Below are 16244 nucleotides of genomic sequence, written 5' to 3' on the forward strand. Positions count from 1 at the left end.
ATTGCTTGTTGCTGATAAATGCAAAGAAGAACAGCTTACACATAGATGCTCACATATAGGCTGCTGAATGCAATGAAGACCTGCTTATCCAGTAAAGTTCAATGTCAATGTGTAATATTCAATTAGGATTTGCAAAACAGTGAAGTTAAACAATGAATGGGTCCATAGTCGGTATGAGAAGACTACAGGAATATTTACCTGGGTGTACGTTCAAACAGAGATGAAAAAATTGCGATAAATAATTGTTTGTTTGTTAGTATGTATATGAATGTTATGTGTATAAACTGTGTTGGGTTATAGTTACTCAGTGGTTTCTCAGTGAAACAACCGACGGGGGAAGCCTTGCGGTGACAACAAAAGCAGTGTTTTACTGATCAGTCAAGTTTTCCAGTGTACTCCATACAAACTGGTTGGCTACTGAAGGGATAGAAAATGGGGAATACTTGTTTTAAGCAAACAAGGAATTAGATGGGAAAAATACATGTTTTAACGGGACCCAGACAATATTAAATACTCAGACAGATGGGAGAAGAAGTGTAGTTTTGTAGGAAATCACAAAATTATTACATAAAATTAGTGAAATCAATTGAAGAATGCCTTTCTGAAGAGCTGTTTACCACAGATGAGCAGCTTTGCGACCAAGCACATTGTAGATCGCTTTACTGCCAAAATGATCTAATTTAATGGATTGGTTTAGACATGCATAACAGCATTTTAAGAACAAAGAGAGAAACAAAAAGGGACAACGCTTCATGGTGGAAGGTGATGTATAAATAACTGTGTATATGATGAAGGAGAGACCATTTGAGCAGCACAGCCATTTCGCAGCACAGGGACAGCAGTCCAAGTTAAAGGATCTCCCACGTGGTATCACCTGTCACACTGTCTCAAGGCATCAAAAGAAGAAAAAAATCACCAAACTCAAGGACAAAGAGACGAAGACTCCGGTGAACGAAGAGAGAGGACTGACAAACCAGAAATACAAAAGGATGCTCGATATCAAGATCCAGAAGAAGAGGCTAACAATGCCACGAACACTTACGATGCTGGGAATGATGCCAGCAATGAACAGAGAAGAAGATTCAGTGTCATCAATCTGCAACACGTGCCTCTAATGAGGGGGTGAATATAGAATCCTCAACAATTACAACGTCTCTGGGAACTGTGACAACAACAAGGTTTAAACCATTTTGATATATATTGTAACCTATTGGCTAAGTAATAGTGCTGAAAATGAGGTAAATCTAATCCACCACTGTCCTTGGTCTTCTATAGGGTTTTTAAACTAATACGTGGTGGTTTGTTTTTCCACAGAAATTTGGAGATGCATGAATCTAGTGACTTAAACCAAGTAGCAGATGGTTTTATGGGGATCATTGAGAACAAATAGTTAACTTTTGGTAGTATCATCATTTTAATGGTTGTAACTCTCCCCATAAGTGATATAGGTGAGGACTTCCAACGAGAGAGATCGTCCTCTACTCTCTTTAATAATTGCACATAATTTAGCTTTGTTAGCTCTGAGAGCCTGGAGGAAATGTTTATGCCTAAATATCTAATATTTCCTGATTGTAAAGTGATCACAGGTATATTCTGGACCCTGCAGTTAATGGGCAGAACTTTGGTCTTAGACCAGTTGATAGAGTAGTCAGAAAGTGCTGAGAATTTATTTATGAGTGTGATCGTGTGAGTGAGAGACGTCTGTGAGTTCTGAAGGAAAAGGCTCCCGGAGGGCCTCTGCCCTATGCTTATGGGGGCTCTTTCCGGGGGATTCCTCTGCAGTCTTCTGGGTGAATGCATGGTTGCCCCTGCGGTGGGCTTCCTGGGTTCTGTGCTCTGTGGGGGCTGCTGGTGGCCTGGGTCTTGTGGCCCTCTCTGCCTGCTTCTGATTGTTTGGGGGGGCTGTGGATTGTGGCCCTGTACGCTTATACACTCATAACTAAGCACGGTTATCATGTAGGTCCTGTGCCATGGGTGTTGCATGTTCTCGCACACACACACACACATTCATTAGTCCAGTAGCATGGTCGCTAAGCAGTTGATGTATTATCATGTCATCTCAGGTCATCTATATCCACAGCTGTGTTGTATGCGATTGCCGCTTCTTGTGCTTGTTTTTGTTTCTTTGTGTGTTTGTTTTTTCTCTGCTTGTCTGCTTTCAGGTGCTCCTGGTGGCGCTAAGGCTGGAATCCCCTCAGAGGCCATGGATTGTTGTCTGTTTTGTTTTTTACAGGTGTAGCAGCTGGTTGTCTGGTTTTTGTTTCTATTTTTGTTCTCTTTCCTCTTCTTTCCTCTTCTTCTTTTCTTGTCCCCCGGTCAGGTTCAGTTCTATTACATGTCATATATTGTAAACAGAAATAAATAAATGGGCATCAAGGGGAGCTTTACATTTATAAAACTTCCCTTGGCAAAGCAAATCTGTTTGGCATCAAAGGTATTCAGACTACAATTCTGCTGCCATAATGCTGAACAGGACAAGGGAAAAAAAAAAAAAAGTAAAGAAGACAGTTCTGCCGAAAGCCAGGGACTAGACCTGTTCTAAGTTCTATACTTTTTAAAAGGGGCGTGTTTATCAACTATAGAATTAGAAGATTTACAAAAATGGTCAAGTGCTAGATCTTCATCTGGGATTTTAACAGTGTCATGAACTATTCAACAGATCAGTTAAAAAAAAGCCCTGCTCATGGAGATGTTTCAGGATCTGGATACCAACCGTGGACCTAATGTTTTCATTTTTGCAATTCTGATACAAGCTATTGAGCAGTGATAACTAACACCAAGTTCAGATAATGCGGATTTTCTACCTTTGATTTGTTAAGATTGAGCCAATCAGAGACAACCTTGAAGGATCTCTTAAGTTTGGTTTAGTAGGATCAGTAATTACCTGAGAAAGGTTGATATTGGTACACACCTTTTTTAAATGATCAGAGGCAGAGTTCAACTTGTTTAAATTAAAATTGCCACACAGAGATTGGGTTTAGGCCACATGCACACAGAATGACCTCAACAAATATAAGAAATATTAAACATTTACACATGGATTTTTGAATACATGTAGAGGAATGATACTTTGAAATGTGCTTATTGCGGAGTTATGCTCAGTTGAGTAATGAAGGTTGAACTATTCTGGGAAAGAGGTTCTATTCCCAGCGTCATAATGGACACTCCTGATATAGAAGGTTTCGCTAACGCATTGGAATTGTTTTACTATTTTCATATGCATGTGCAATGAAGAATTGCTTGTTGCTGATAAATGCAAAGAAGAACAGCTTACACATAGATGCTCACATATAGGCTGCTGAATGCAATGAAGACCCGCTTATCCAGTAAAGTTCAATGTCAATGTGTAATATTCAATTAGGATTTGCAAAACAGTGAAGTTAAACAATGAATGGGTCCATAGTCGGTATGAGAAGACTACAGGAATATTTACCTGGGTGTACGTTCAAACTGAGATGAAAAAATTGCGATAAATAATTGTTTGTTTGTTAGTATGTATATGAATGTTATGTGTATAAACTGTGTTGGGTTATAGTTACTCAGTGGTGTCTCAGTGAAACAACCGACGGGGGAAGCCTTGCGGTGACAACAAAAGCAGTGTTTTACTGATCAGTCAAGTTTTCCAGTGTACTCCATACAAACTGGTTGGCTACTGAAGGGATAGAAAATGGGGAATACTTGTTTTAAAGCAAACAAGGAATTAGATGGGAAAAATACATGTTTTAACGGGACCCAGACAATATTAAATACTCAGACAGATGGGAGAAGAAGTGTAGTTTTGTAGGAAATCACAAAATTATTACATAAAATTAGTGAAATCAATTGAAGAATGCCTTTCTGAAGAGCTGTTTACCACAGATGAGCAGCTTTGCGACCAAACACATTGTAGATCGCTTTACTGCCAAAATGATCTAATTTAATGGATTGGTTTAGACATGCATAACAGCATTTTAAGAACAAAGAGAGAAACAAAAAGGGACAACGCTTCATGGTGGAAGGTGATGTATAAATAACTGTGTATATGATGAAGGAGAGACCATTTGAGCAGCACAGCCATTTCGCAGCACAGGGACAGCAGTCCAAGTTAAAGGATCTCCCACGTGGTATCACCTGTCACACTGTCTCAAGGCATCAAAAGAAGAAAAAATCACCAAACTCAAGGACAAAGAGACGAAGACTCCGGTGAACGAAGAGAGAGGACTGACAAACCAGAAATACAAAAGGATGCTCGATATCAAGATCCAGAAGAAGAGGCTAACAATGCCACGAACACTTACGATGCTGGGAATGATGCCAGCAATGAACAGAGAAGAAGATTCAGTGTCATCAATCTGCAACACGTGCCTCTAATGAGGGGGTGAATATAGAATCCTCAACAATTACAACGTCTCTGGGAACTGTGACAACAACAAGGTTTAAACCATTTTGATATATATTGTAACCTATTGGCTAAGGAATAGTGCTGAAAATGAGGTAAATCTAATCCACCACTGTCCTTGGTCTTCTATAGGATTTTTAAACTAATACGTGGTGGTTTGTTTTTCCACAGAAATTTGGAGATGCATGAATCTAGTGACTTAAACCAAGTAGCAGATGGTTTTATGGGGATCATTGAGAACAAATAGTTAACTTTTGGTAGTATCATCATTTTAATGGTTGTAACTCTCCCCATAAGTGATATAGGTGAGGACTTCCAACGAGAGAGATCGTCCTCTACTCTCTTTAATAATTGCACATAATTTAGCTTTGTTAGCTCTGAGAGCCTGGAGGAAATGTTTATGCCTAAATATCTAATATTTCCTGACTGTAAAGTGATCACAGGTATATTCTGGACCCTGCAGTTAATGGGCAGAACTTTGGTCTTAGACCAGTTGATAGAGTAGTCAGAAAGTGCTGAGAATTTATTTATGAGTGTGATCGTGTGAGTGAGAGACGTCTATGAGTTCTGAAGGAAAAGGCTCCCGGAGGGCCTCTGCCCTATGCTTATGGGGGCTCTTTCCGGGGGATTCCTCTGCAGTCTTCTGGGTGAATGTGTGGTTGCCCCTGCGGTGGGCTTCCTTGGTTCTGTGCTCTGTGGGGGCTGCTGGTGGCCTGGGTCTTGTGGCCCTCTCTGCCTGCTTCTGATTGCTTGGGGGGGCTGTGGATTGTGGCCCTGTACGCTTATACACTCATAACTAAGCACGGTTATCATGTAGGTCCTGTGCCATGGGTGTTGCATGTTCTCGCACACACACACACACATTCATTAGTCCAGTAGCATGGTCGCTAAGCAGTTGATGTATTATCATGTCGTCTCAGGTCATCTATATCCACAGCTGTGTTGTATGCGATTGCCGCTTCTTGTGCTTGTTTTTGTTTGTTTGTGTGTTTGTTTTTTCTCTGCTTGTCTGCTTTCAGGTGCTCCTGGTGGCGCTAAGGCTGGAATCCCCTCAGAGGCCATGGATTGTTGTCTGTTTTGTTTTTTACAGGTGTAGCAGCTGGTTGTCTGGTTTTTGTTTCTATTTTTGTTCTCTTTCCTCTTCTTTCCTCTTCTTCTTTCCTTGTCCCCCGGTCAGGTTCAGTTCTATTACATGTCATATATTGTAAACAGAAATAAATAAATGGGCATCAAGGGGAGCTTTACATTTATAAAACTTCCCTTGGCAAAGCTAATCTGTTTGGCATCAAAGGTATTCAGACTACAATTCTGCTGCCATAATGCTGAACAGGACAAGGGGAAAAAAAAAAAAAAGTAAAGAAGACAGTTCTGCCGAAAGCCAGGGACTAGACCTGTTCTAAGTTCTATACTTTTTAAAAGGGGCGTGTTTATCAACTATAGAATTAGAAGATTTACAAAAATGGTCAAGTGCTAGATCTTCATCTGGGATTTTAACAGTGTCCTGAACTATTCAACAGATCAGTTAAAAAAAAGCCTGCTCATGGAGATGTTTCAGGATCTGGATACCAACCGTGGACCTAATGTTTTCATTTTTGCAATTCTGATACAAGCTATTGAGCAGTGATAACTAACACCAAGTTCAGATACTGCGGATTTTCTACCTTTGATTTGTTAAGATTGAGCCAATCAGGGACAACCTTGAAGGATCTCTTAAGTTTGGTTTAGTAGGATCAGTAATTACCTGAGAAAGGTTGACATTGGTACACACCTTTTTTAAATGATCAGAGGCAGAGTTCAACTTGTTTAAATTAAAATTGCCACACAGAGATTGGGTTTAGGCCACATGCACACAGAATGACCTCAACAAATATAAGAAATATTAAACATTTACACATGGATTTTTGAATACATGTAGAGGAATGATACTTTGAAATGTGCTCATTGCGGAGTTATGCTCAGTTGAGTAATGAAGGTTGAACTATTCTGGGAAAGAGGTTCTATTCCCAGCATCATGATGGACACTCCTGATATAGAAGGTTTCGCTAACGCATTGGAATTGTTTTACTATTTTCATATGCATGTGCAATGAAGAATGGCTTGTTGCTGATAAATGCAAAGAAGAACAGCTTACACATAGATGCTCACATATAGGCTGCTGAATGCAATGAAGACCTGCTTATCCAGTAAAGTTCAATGTCAATGTGTAATATTCAATTAGGATTTGCAAAACAGTGAAGTTAAACAATGAATGGGTCCATAGTCGGTATGAGAAGACTACAGGAATATTTACCTGGGTGTACGTTCAAACAGAGATGAAAAAATTGCGATAAATAATTGTTTGTTTGTTAGTATGTATATGAATGTTATGTGTATAAACTGTGTTGGGTTATAGTTACTCAGTAGTGTCTCAGTGAAACAACCGACGGGGGAAGCCTTGCGGTGACAACAAAAGCAGTGTTTTACTGATCAGTCAAGTTTTCCAGTGTACTCCATACAAACTGGTTGGCTACTGAAGGGATAGAAAATGGGGAATAGTTGTTTTAAAGCAAACAAGGAATTAGATGGGAAAAATACATGTTTTAACGGGACCCAGACAATATTAAATACTCAGACAGATGGGAGAAGAAGTGTAGTTTTGTAGGAAATCACAAAATTATTACATAAAATTAGTGAAATCAATTGAAGAATGCCTTTCTGAAGAGCTGTTTACCACAGATGAGCAGCTTTGCAACCAAGCACATTGTAGATCGCTTTACTGCCAAAATGATCTAATTTAATGGATTGGTTTAGACATGCATAACAGCATTTTAAGAACAAAGAGAGAAACAAAAAGGGACAACGCTTCATGGTGGAAGGTGATGTATAAATAACTGTGTATATGATGAAGGAGAGACCATTTGAGCAGCACAGCCATTTCGCAGCACAGGGACAGCAGTCCAAGTTAAAGGATCTCCCACGTGGTATCACCTGTCACACTGTCTCAAGGCATCAAAAGAAAAAAAAATCACCAAACTCAAGGACAAAGAGACGAAGACTCCGGTGAACGAAGAGAGAGGACTGACAAACCAGAAATACAAAAGGATGCTCGATATCAAGATCCAGAAGAAGAGGCTAACAATGCCACGAACACTTACGATGCTGGGAATGATGCCAGCAATGAACAGAGAAGAAGATTCAGTTTCATCAATCTGCAACAGGTGCCTCTAGTGACGGGGTGAATATAGAATCCTCAACAATTACAACGTCTCTGGGAACTGTGACAACAACAAGGTTTAAACCATTTTGATATATATTGTAACCTATTGGCTAAGGAATAGTGCTGAAAATGAGGTAAATCTAATCCACCACTGTCCTTGGTCTTCTATAGGGTTTTTAAACTAATACGTGGTGGTTTGTTTTTCCACAGAAATTTGGAGATGCATGAATCTAGTGACTTAAACCAAGTAGCAGATGGTTTTATGGGGATCATTGAGAACAAATAGTTAACTTTTGGTAGTATCATCATTTTAATGGTTGTAACTCTCCCCATAAGTGATATAGGTGAGGACTTCCAACGAGAGAGATCTCTATCTTTAATAATTGCACATAATTTAGCTTTGTTAGCTCTGAGAGCCTGGAGGAAATGTTTATGCCTAAATATCTAATATTTCCTGACTGTATAGTGATCACAGGTATATTCTGGACCCTGCAGTTAATGGGTAGAACTTTGGTCTTAGACCAGTTGATAGAGTAGTCAGAAAGTGCTGAGAATTTATTTATGAGTGTGATCGTGTGAGTGAGAGACGTCTGTGAGTTCTGAAGGAAAAGTAATACATCATCAGCATAAAGACTTATTTTATGCTCAATATTTTGGGATTGGATGCCTTTAATATTTCTATCTTGTCTGATAGAAGCTGCTAAAGGTTTGATGAAAATAGCAAAAAGTGAGGGAGAAAGTGGGCAACCTTGTCTTGTACCTCTCTTCAGACTGAAGCTTGGAGAAGTTTGATCATTTGTCCTGACACTTGCATTTGGGGAGCTATATAATATCCTTATCCAGTTGATGAAGTGTGACCCAAACCCGAATTTGTTTAATGCTGCGAATAAAAGTTTCCAGTTCACTCCATCAAATGCTTTTTCTGCATCTATAGAGTCGATTGTGGCTTCCAAGTTGTTGATGGTAGAATAGTCTTTGAGATTAATGATCCGGTTTGTGAATGAACCGTTGTGCCTACTGCTCTTCAGCCTGTCAAATGAAATGTATAATTTGAAACGTGACAAATGAACGAAGACCCAAGGAGTTGAGTCGTAAATGAATCAATACTGTTTCCTGTGCAAGGACCCGTCAGCCGAGGAGTTGAGTCATGAACGAATCAATACTGTTTCCTGTGCGAGGACCCGTCTCCCGAGGAGTTGAGTCGTGAACGAATCAATACTGTTTCCTGTCCTGCTGACTGAGCTTATGAAGCTGCCGCCTGCCATGTGGTGAGGAAGGGTACTGCATGAAAATGAACGAATCACTCACTGAGACAACTCGTTACTCCCGAGTCATATAAAAAATTAGTTTATATCGAACGAATCGCTCACGAACGACACATAACTATCTATTTGACGAGTTATGCATGAATTCGGATTCTCCTATAAAACAAATTCCTTAACTCAAACCAAGTTAAGACTGCTTTGTCCTTCATATTTATTCATGTCTAATCAAGTTTCAACAATAAACAACGTTGTACTTTGTAGAATGAGAAAGAACTTCTTCAGCAATAAGCATCTCTCGACATATGACGAAATACAGATTTTGCTATAAAATTAATTCCTTCTATCAGCCTGACTTAAAACTGTTTGTCCTCCTTATTTATCCACTTCAAATCAAATTTCAAAAATTAAAAAAATTTTGTAGTTTGAGAAAGAACAACTTAATCTTCAGCTATCAGTATAAAAAGAGGGTAAGAAAAGGTGCAAATGCCAACCATACATCACTAAAAGGTGGAGCGGAAGTATTCGGCTGCAAGTAGGTGTGACTGTTCGACCATAATTTGTAAAAAGCGGGTAAGAAAAGGTTCGAATGCCCGACTATATATTAACAAAAGCGGAAGGAGAGATCTTCGGATGAGAGTGGGTGAGAATTTCCAACCATAATCTATAAAATGCGGTGAAAAAAAAGGTGTGAATACCCCATAGAACACTAAAAGGTGGAGCGGAAGTGTTCGGCTGCAAGAAGGTGTGAATGTCTGACTATATTTGGTGAAAAGCAGGTGAAGCAACGTCTGAATGCCCAACCTTACATCATCAAAAGCGAGATCAGAGGTGTTTGGCTGCAAGAAGGCCATAGTTTGCCAAAAGCGGGTAAGGTGCGAATGACCGACTAAATATCAACAAAAGTGGGGGCGGAGGTCTTCGGATGCAAGTGGGTGTGAATATCCCACCATACAAGTATGGTGTAGAGGAAGCTGTGAATGGCCGACCATAGTAGAAAGCGGGTGAGAGAAGGTGCGAATGTCAAACCATACATGATCAAAACAGTGAGCGGAGGTGTTTGGCTGCGACAAGGTGTGAATGTCCACCCATAATTAATGAAAAGCGGGCAACAAGTAGGTTCGAATGCCCAACCATACATCATCAAAAGCAGGAGTGGATGTGTTCGGCTACAAGAAGGTTTGAATATCCGACCATAGTTTGTAAAAAGCGGGTAAGAAAAGGTTTGAATGCCCGAACATACACCATCAAAAGAGGGAGCGGACGGGTTCCGCTGTAAGAAGGTGTGAATGTCCGACCATAGTTGGTAAAAAGCGGGTAAGAAAAGGTTAAAATACCCGACTGTACACAATCAATAGCGGGAGCGGAGTTATTCGGCTACTAAAAGGTGTGAACGTCCGACCAGGGTTTGTAAAAAGCGGGTAAGAAAAGGTGCGAATGCCCGACAATGTATGATCAAAAGAGGGAGCGGAGGTGTTCAGCTGCAAGAAGGTCTGAATGTCCATCAATAATTGCTAGAAAACATGAAAGAAAATTTTCTAATATCAAACCGCACATGATCATAAGCGGGAGAGGAGGTGTTCAGCTGCAAGAAGGTGTGAATGTCCACCCATAATTACTGAAAAATGGTTTGTAAAAAGCGGGTAAGAAAAGGTATGAATGCCTGACTATACACCATCAAATGCGGGAACGGTTTTTCGGCTGTGAGTAGGTGTGAATCTCCGACCATAATTGCTGAAAAATGTGTTAGAAAAGGTAAGAATGCCGGTCCATACATCATCAAAAGCGAGAAAGGTGGTGTTCGGCTGCAAGTAGGTGTGAATGTCCAGCCATAATTACTCACAAACGGGTAAGAAAAGGTAGTATTGCCAGACCATACATGATCAAAACAGGGAGTGGAGGTGGTTCAGCTGCAAGAAGGTGTGAATGTCCGACTAAAGTTTGTAAAAAGCGGATAAGACAAGGTGCGAATGCCTGACAATGTATGATCAAAAGAGTGAGCGGAGGTTTTCGGCTGCAAGAAGTTCTGAATGTCTACCCATAATTCCTGAAAAATGGGTAAAAAAAGGGTCCGAATGCCCAACCATACATCATCAAAAGCAGGAGTGGATGTTTTCGGCTACAAGAAGGTTTGAATGTCCATCAATAATTGCTTTAAAACAGGAATGAAAATTTTCGAATATCAAACCGCACATGATCATAAGCGGGAGAGGAGGTGTTCAGCTGCAAGAAGGTGTGAATGTCCACCCATAATTCCTGAAAAATGGGTAAAAAAAGGTGCGAATGCCCAACCATACATTATCAAAAGCAGGTGTGAATGTCAGATCATAATTTGCAAAAAGCTGATGAGAAAAGGTGAGAATGCCTGACTATACACCATCAAATGCGGGAGCAGAGGTGTTCGGCTCTGAGTAGGCGTGAATGTCCGACCATAATTGCTGAAAAATGTGTTAGAAAAGGTAAGAATGCCGGAACATACATCATCAAAAGCGGGAGAGGTGGTGTTCAGCTGCAAAAAGGTGTGAATGTTCGACTAAAGTTTGTAAAAAGCGGGTAAGACAAGGTCCGAATGCCCGAACATACACCATCAAAAGAGGGAGTGGAGGTGTTCCGCTGTAAGAAGGTGTGAATGTCCAAACCATAGTTGGTAAAAACCGGGTAAGAAAAGGTTGAAATACCCGACTGTACACAATCAAAAGAGGGAGCGGAGTTGTTCAGCTAAGAGATGGTGTGAAAGTCCGACCATGGTTTGTAAAAAGCGGGTAAGAAAAGGTTCGTATGCCCTAATATACACTATCAAAAGCAGAAGCGGAGGTGTTCGGCTGCAAGAAGGTGTGAACGTCCAACCAAAGTTTGTAAAAAGCAGTTAAGAAAAGTTTCGAATATCTAACCAAACATAATCAAAAGCGGGAGCAGAGCTGTTCGACTGCAAGTAGGTGTGAATGTCAGATCATAATTTGCAAAAAGCTGATGAGAAAGGGTGAGAATGCCCGACTATACACCATCAAATGCGGTAGCGGAGTTGTTCGGCTGTGAGTAGGTGTGAATGTCCGACCATAATTGCTGGAAAATGTGTTAGAAAAGATAAGAATGCCGGTCCATATATCATCAAAAAAGGGAGAGGTGGTGTTCGGCTGCAAGTAGGTGTGAATGTCCAGCCATAATTACTCACAAACGGGTAAGAAAAGATAGTATTGCCAGACCATACATGATCAAAACAGGGAGCGGAGGTGGTTCAGCTTCAAGGTCTGAATGTCCACCAATAATTACTGAAAAATGGTTAAGAAAAGGTGCGAATGCCCAACCATATATCATCAAAAGCAGGAGTGGATGTGTTCGGCTACAAGAAGGTTTGAATGTCCGACCATAGTTTGTAAAAGGCGGGTAAGAAAAGGTTCCAATGTCCAAACATACACCATCAAAAGAGGGAGAGGAGGTGTTCCGCTGTAAGGTGTGAATGTCCGACCATAGTTTGTAAAAAGCGGATAAGAAAAGGTTAAAATACCCGACTGTACACAATCAAAAGAGAGAGCGGAGTTGTTCAGCTAAGAGATGGTGTGAAAGCCCGACCATGGTTTGTAAAAAGCGGGTAAGAAAAGGTTTGTATGCCCAAATATACACTATCAAAAGCAGAAGCGGAGGTGCTCGGCTGCAAGAAGGTGTGAACGTCCAACCAAAGTTTGTAAAAAGCAGTTAAGAAAAGTTTCGAATATCTAACCAAACATAATCAAAAGCGGGAGCAGAGCTGTTTGACTGCAAGTAGGTGTGAATGTCAGATCATAATTTGCAAAAAGCTGATGAGAAAGGGTGAGAATGCCTGACTATACACCATCAAATTGCGGTAGCGGAGTTGTTCGGCTGTGAGTAGGTGTGAATGTCCGACCATAATTGCTGGAAAATGTGTTAGAAAAGGTAAGAATGCCGGTCCATACATCATCAAAAGCGGGAGAGGTGGTGTTCGGCTGCAAGTGGGTGTGAATGTCCAGCCATAATTACTCCCAAACGGGTAACACCGAGAGTCCGAAAAGGAAAGATAGATCACCCTACTCACTTTTTACCTAAAGAAATGAAGGAAGAGCTAGTTTCCCAAGAAATAACCTGAGTGTGTAATTTGTTTTGATAACTTAGAAAAACGAAAATGACATACCTACTTTCCTTTATCCTTTTAATGGTTCTCACCTTCTCAACACTAAATGTGAGAAGTGTGAAATCAAAGACAAGAGCCCAGAGTATTTTATCCTTCTTAGACTCCATAAAATCAGATGTGTTTTTAATACAAGAATGTGGACTACCTTTTTTAAAAAACCATAGACAATGGGAGGAAATGTGGCCCCATTTATCGATATGGAGTGGTTCAAATCAAAATAAAAATGATGGTGTGGCCATTCTAATTAAAAATCTGCATGTTCTGGTGAAAGGTAGCACAGTGGTGAGAGACGGACGGGCACTTTTAGCACACTTGAATTTTATGGGGCAAGACTTTAACCTCTTAAATATTTATGGTTTCAATGGAAAAATGACAGGTATGACCTTTTAGAAGATATACAGCTTTACATGCTAGGGCAAGTACCTTTAGTTGTAGCAGGATTTTAACTGTATCTTGAGCAGGAAAGATAGAAAAAGAGCAGGGGGAGATTTTAAAGTGGATAAGACTTCGATTTTACTTCAGGGCATATGCAGGGATTTTAAGCTTACTGACTGTTTTAAAACCATGCATCCCAGAGAGGAGGGCTTCACCTGGTTTAGTCATGATGGCACCAGAGCCTCTCGCATCGATTATTTCTTTACTAGAGATTGCCCACCCACTGATGTTAGATTAACCCCTGTTTTCTTTTCAAACCACCTTATGCTCTCCTGCACCCTTTCACCCCCTTCTGGTGTGACGGTAGGACGTGGTCTGTGGAAACTCAACTGTTCCCTGTTGGAGGATGAAATCATAGTCAGTCAGTACAGGGAATGTTATAAAGAGTGGCAGACCCTTCAAGACCTCTACGAAACACATGCACAATGGTGGGAAATGGTGAAGGAAACGACCCAGACTTTTTTTAAACAGCAAGGTAAACGTAAAAAAAGGAAAGAGAATAGATGTATGATGGGACAACAGAAACGCTTACAGCGCTACTTTAAACTAAATCAGTGTGGCATAAACTTTAATGAAGAAATCAAAGATGTCAAAAAGGAAATGTCAGTTTTAGCAGAAATAAAGAGTAAAGGAATTTTTGTAAGAAGCAGGGAGCAGGAAATTGAGGAAGGTGAAAAATGCACACGGTACTTTTTTAAGAAAGTTATAAATAAAAAGGAGTGTATTCAAAATCTAAAAAGAGAAGATGGGTTTTGAACAAAATCCACACAAGAGATGATTGAAACTGTACATACCTTTTATAGTAACATGTACAAAGAGAAACCAGTGCACTTGGAAACATCGGCAGAAATTTTAAAATTAGTTGACAAAACCGTAAAAGAGAATGCACACTTGACACAGGATTTTACTGCTTTAGAGTTAAAAAAAATGCCTAACAGGTTTTAAGAGAAGTCGAGCTCCGGGTTTAGACGGGCTTCCTGCAGAATTCTATCTGACCTTTTGGGACCTTTTATCATCAGACATTTTAGATGTTTTTAAAGATTTTGAAAAACTCGACCGACTGCCTGACAGTTTTAGAGTGGGAATAGTGACTCTACTTTATAAAAAAAATGATAAGACTGACCTAAAGAATTGGAGGCCCATCACACTTTTAAACTTTGACTGTAAACTTTTTAGCAAGGTTTTAGCGACACGGATGTCCTCTGTTTTAGAGGAGGTAATTCACCCAGACCAGGCTTGTGCAATCTCAGGGAGACAACTCACTGACAGCCTCGTACTGATTCGAGACATCATTGATTACGATAGAGAAAGAAACACCCGGCTTGTCATCTTAAATTTAGACTTTGAAAAAGCTTTTCATCAGGTCTCGCATCAATATCTCTTTCAGGTGTTGCAGCCATTGAATAGGACCCTGAAACTTCCATCCTGCACCGCTGTTTGCTTTTTCACAAGAGCAGAGAAGATCGCACCGTTCCCAGCGGCACTGCAGTACCGGGTCGATGCTTGGAGTGAACGGAGCCAGCTCCTTTTTCAACTCCTATTGCTAAAAATCCATTTAATATGTAGTCCTCGTATAGAGGACATATCAAATATTAAACTGATAAGAACAGATACCACACTTGATCTTAGCCAAAAGGCCGAGAAGCGATAACTGTCCACTGGTTCACGTCCGAGGGCCCTTCCTGGCACAATGCGCACTTGTAGCGGTGTTCTTTTTAGTGTCACTTTGCACCTCCGCACTGAGCACTCTTCAGCCCTTTTAAATGGTATAACTTTGCACTCCTGCACGCTCCAGCAAGCACCATTCAAGCAACAACGTCAGCACAGTCGCAACAAGTAAGGCGACTCTACTCAGAGAAGTCACTCTGCACAGTAACAAGATTTCTTTTGCACAGACAGAAAGGGCTTCACCCGCAAAGGTAAAGCCTGCCAAAAATAGAAACAACTCACTAGTGCTGCTCTCCACGGAAGTCTTTAGTAAAAGGCGAAAGACTTGTACGTTATGAAGAGAAACCAGAGTACGATTATCCGTCACTGCAGGAGCAGGGCATCAGGCTAGTTGGCATAGCCACCTTCCCCATGGTGAGCTTTGCTTGGTAGAGACGTTTGCTCCCCCCCCTTGCTCCTCGGCTGACCAAGTAGGGACAATCGGGCCCTATTCGATGGCTGCCTTGTCTTTTACTCTGTGCAAAAGACAAGGCAGCAACAAAAACACCATGGGAACACCGTATTGAGGCTTTTTTCTGACCGCTCATTTGGTGTCGCGTTTCTTTCAAGCAATTCTCCCGGTTAGCCCGCACTCGGCTTGCTCCCAGAGCCGTGTTAAAGTCTACTTCGCATTCACACTCTCTTCTCAGCAGACTAAAAGAAACTTCCATCCTGCACCGCTGTTTGCTTTTTCACTAGAGCAGAGAAGAGCGCACCGTTCCCAGCGGCACTGCAGTACTGGGTCGATGTTTGGAGTGAACGGAGCAAGCTCCTTTTTCAACTCCTATTGCTAAAAATCCATTTAATATGTAGTCCTCGTATAGAGGACATATCAGAAATTAAACTGATAAGAACAGATATTACACTTGATCTGAGCTAAAAGACCGAGAAGCGATAACTGTCCACTGGTTCACGTCCGAGGGCCCTTCCTGGCACAATGCGCACTTGTAGCGGTGTTCTTTTTATGGCCATAGGTGGCCAGAGTGTCACTTTGCACCTCCGCCCACCCGCTGCACTGAGCACTCTTCAGCCCTTTCAAATGGTATAAATTTGCACTCCCGCACGCTCCAGCAAGCACCATTCAAGCAACAACTTTGCACTCCAGCTTCGAACATCGGC

The 16244-nt window shown here is 41.0% G+C and overlaps 3 non-coding genes across 3 annotated transcripts; all 3 read right to left on the reverse strand.

Moving 5' to 3' along the window:
- Positions 1-14876: 14876 nt before the first annotated feature.
- On the reverse strand, positions 14877-15067 carry LOC140285367 (U2 spliceosomal RNA). The gene has a single exon (XR_011910433.1). It is a non-coding gene; the product is annotated as a U2 spliceosomal RNA (small nuclear RNA).
- A 259-nt stretch (positions 15068-15326) lies between these two features.
- On the reverse strand, positions 15327-15440 carry LOC140285381 (U5 spliceosomal RNA). Its single transcript, XR_011910446.1, has one exon. It is a non-coding gene; the product is annotated as a U5 spliceosomal RNA (small nuclear RNA).
- A 390-nt stretch (positions 15441-15830) lies between these two features.
- LOC140285368 (U2 spliceosomal RNA) lies at positions 15831-16021 on the reverse strand. The gene has a single exon (XR_011910434.1). It is a non-coding gene; the product is annotated as a U2 spliceosomal RNA (small nuclear RNA).
- Between the last annotated feature and the right edge of the window lie 223 nt (positions 16022-16244).

Source organism: Leuresthes tenuis, unplaced genomic scaffold, assembly GCF_036924035.1.
Source record: "Leuresthes tenuis unplaced genomic scaffold, fLeuTen1.0.hap1 SCAF_38, whole genome shotgun sequence".
Taxonomy (NCBI): domain Eukaryota; kingdom Metazoa; phylum Chordata; class Actinopteri; order Atheriniformes; family Atherinopsidae; genus Leuresthes; species Leuresthes tenuis.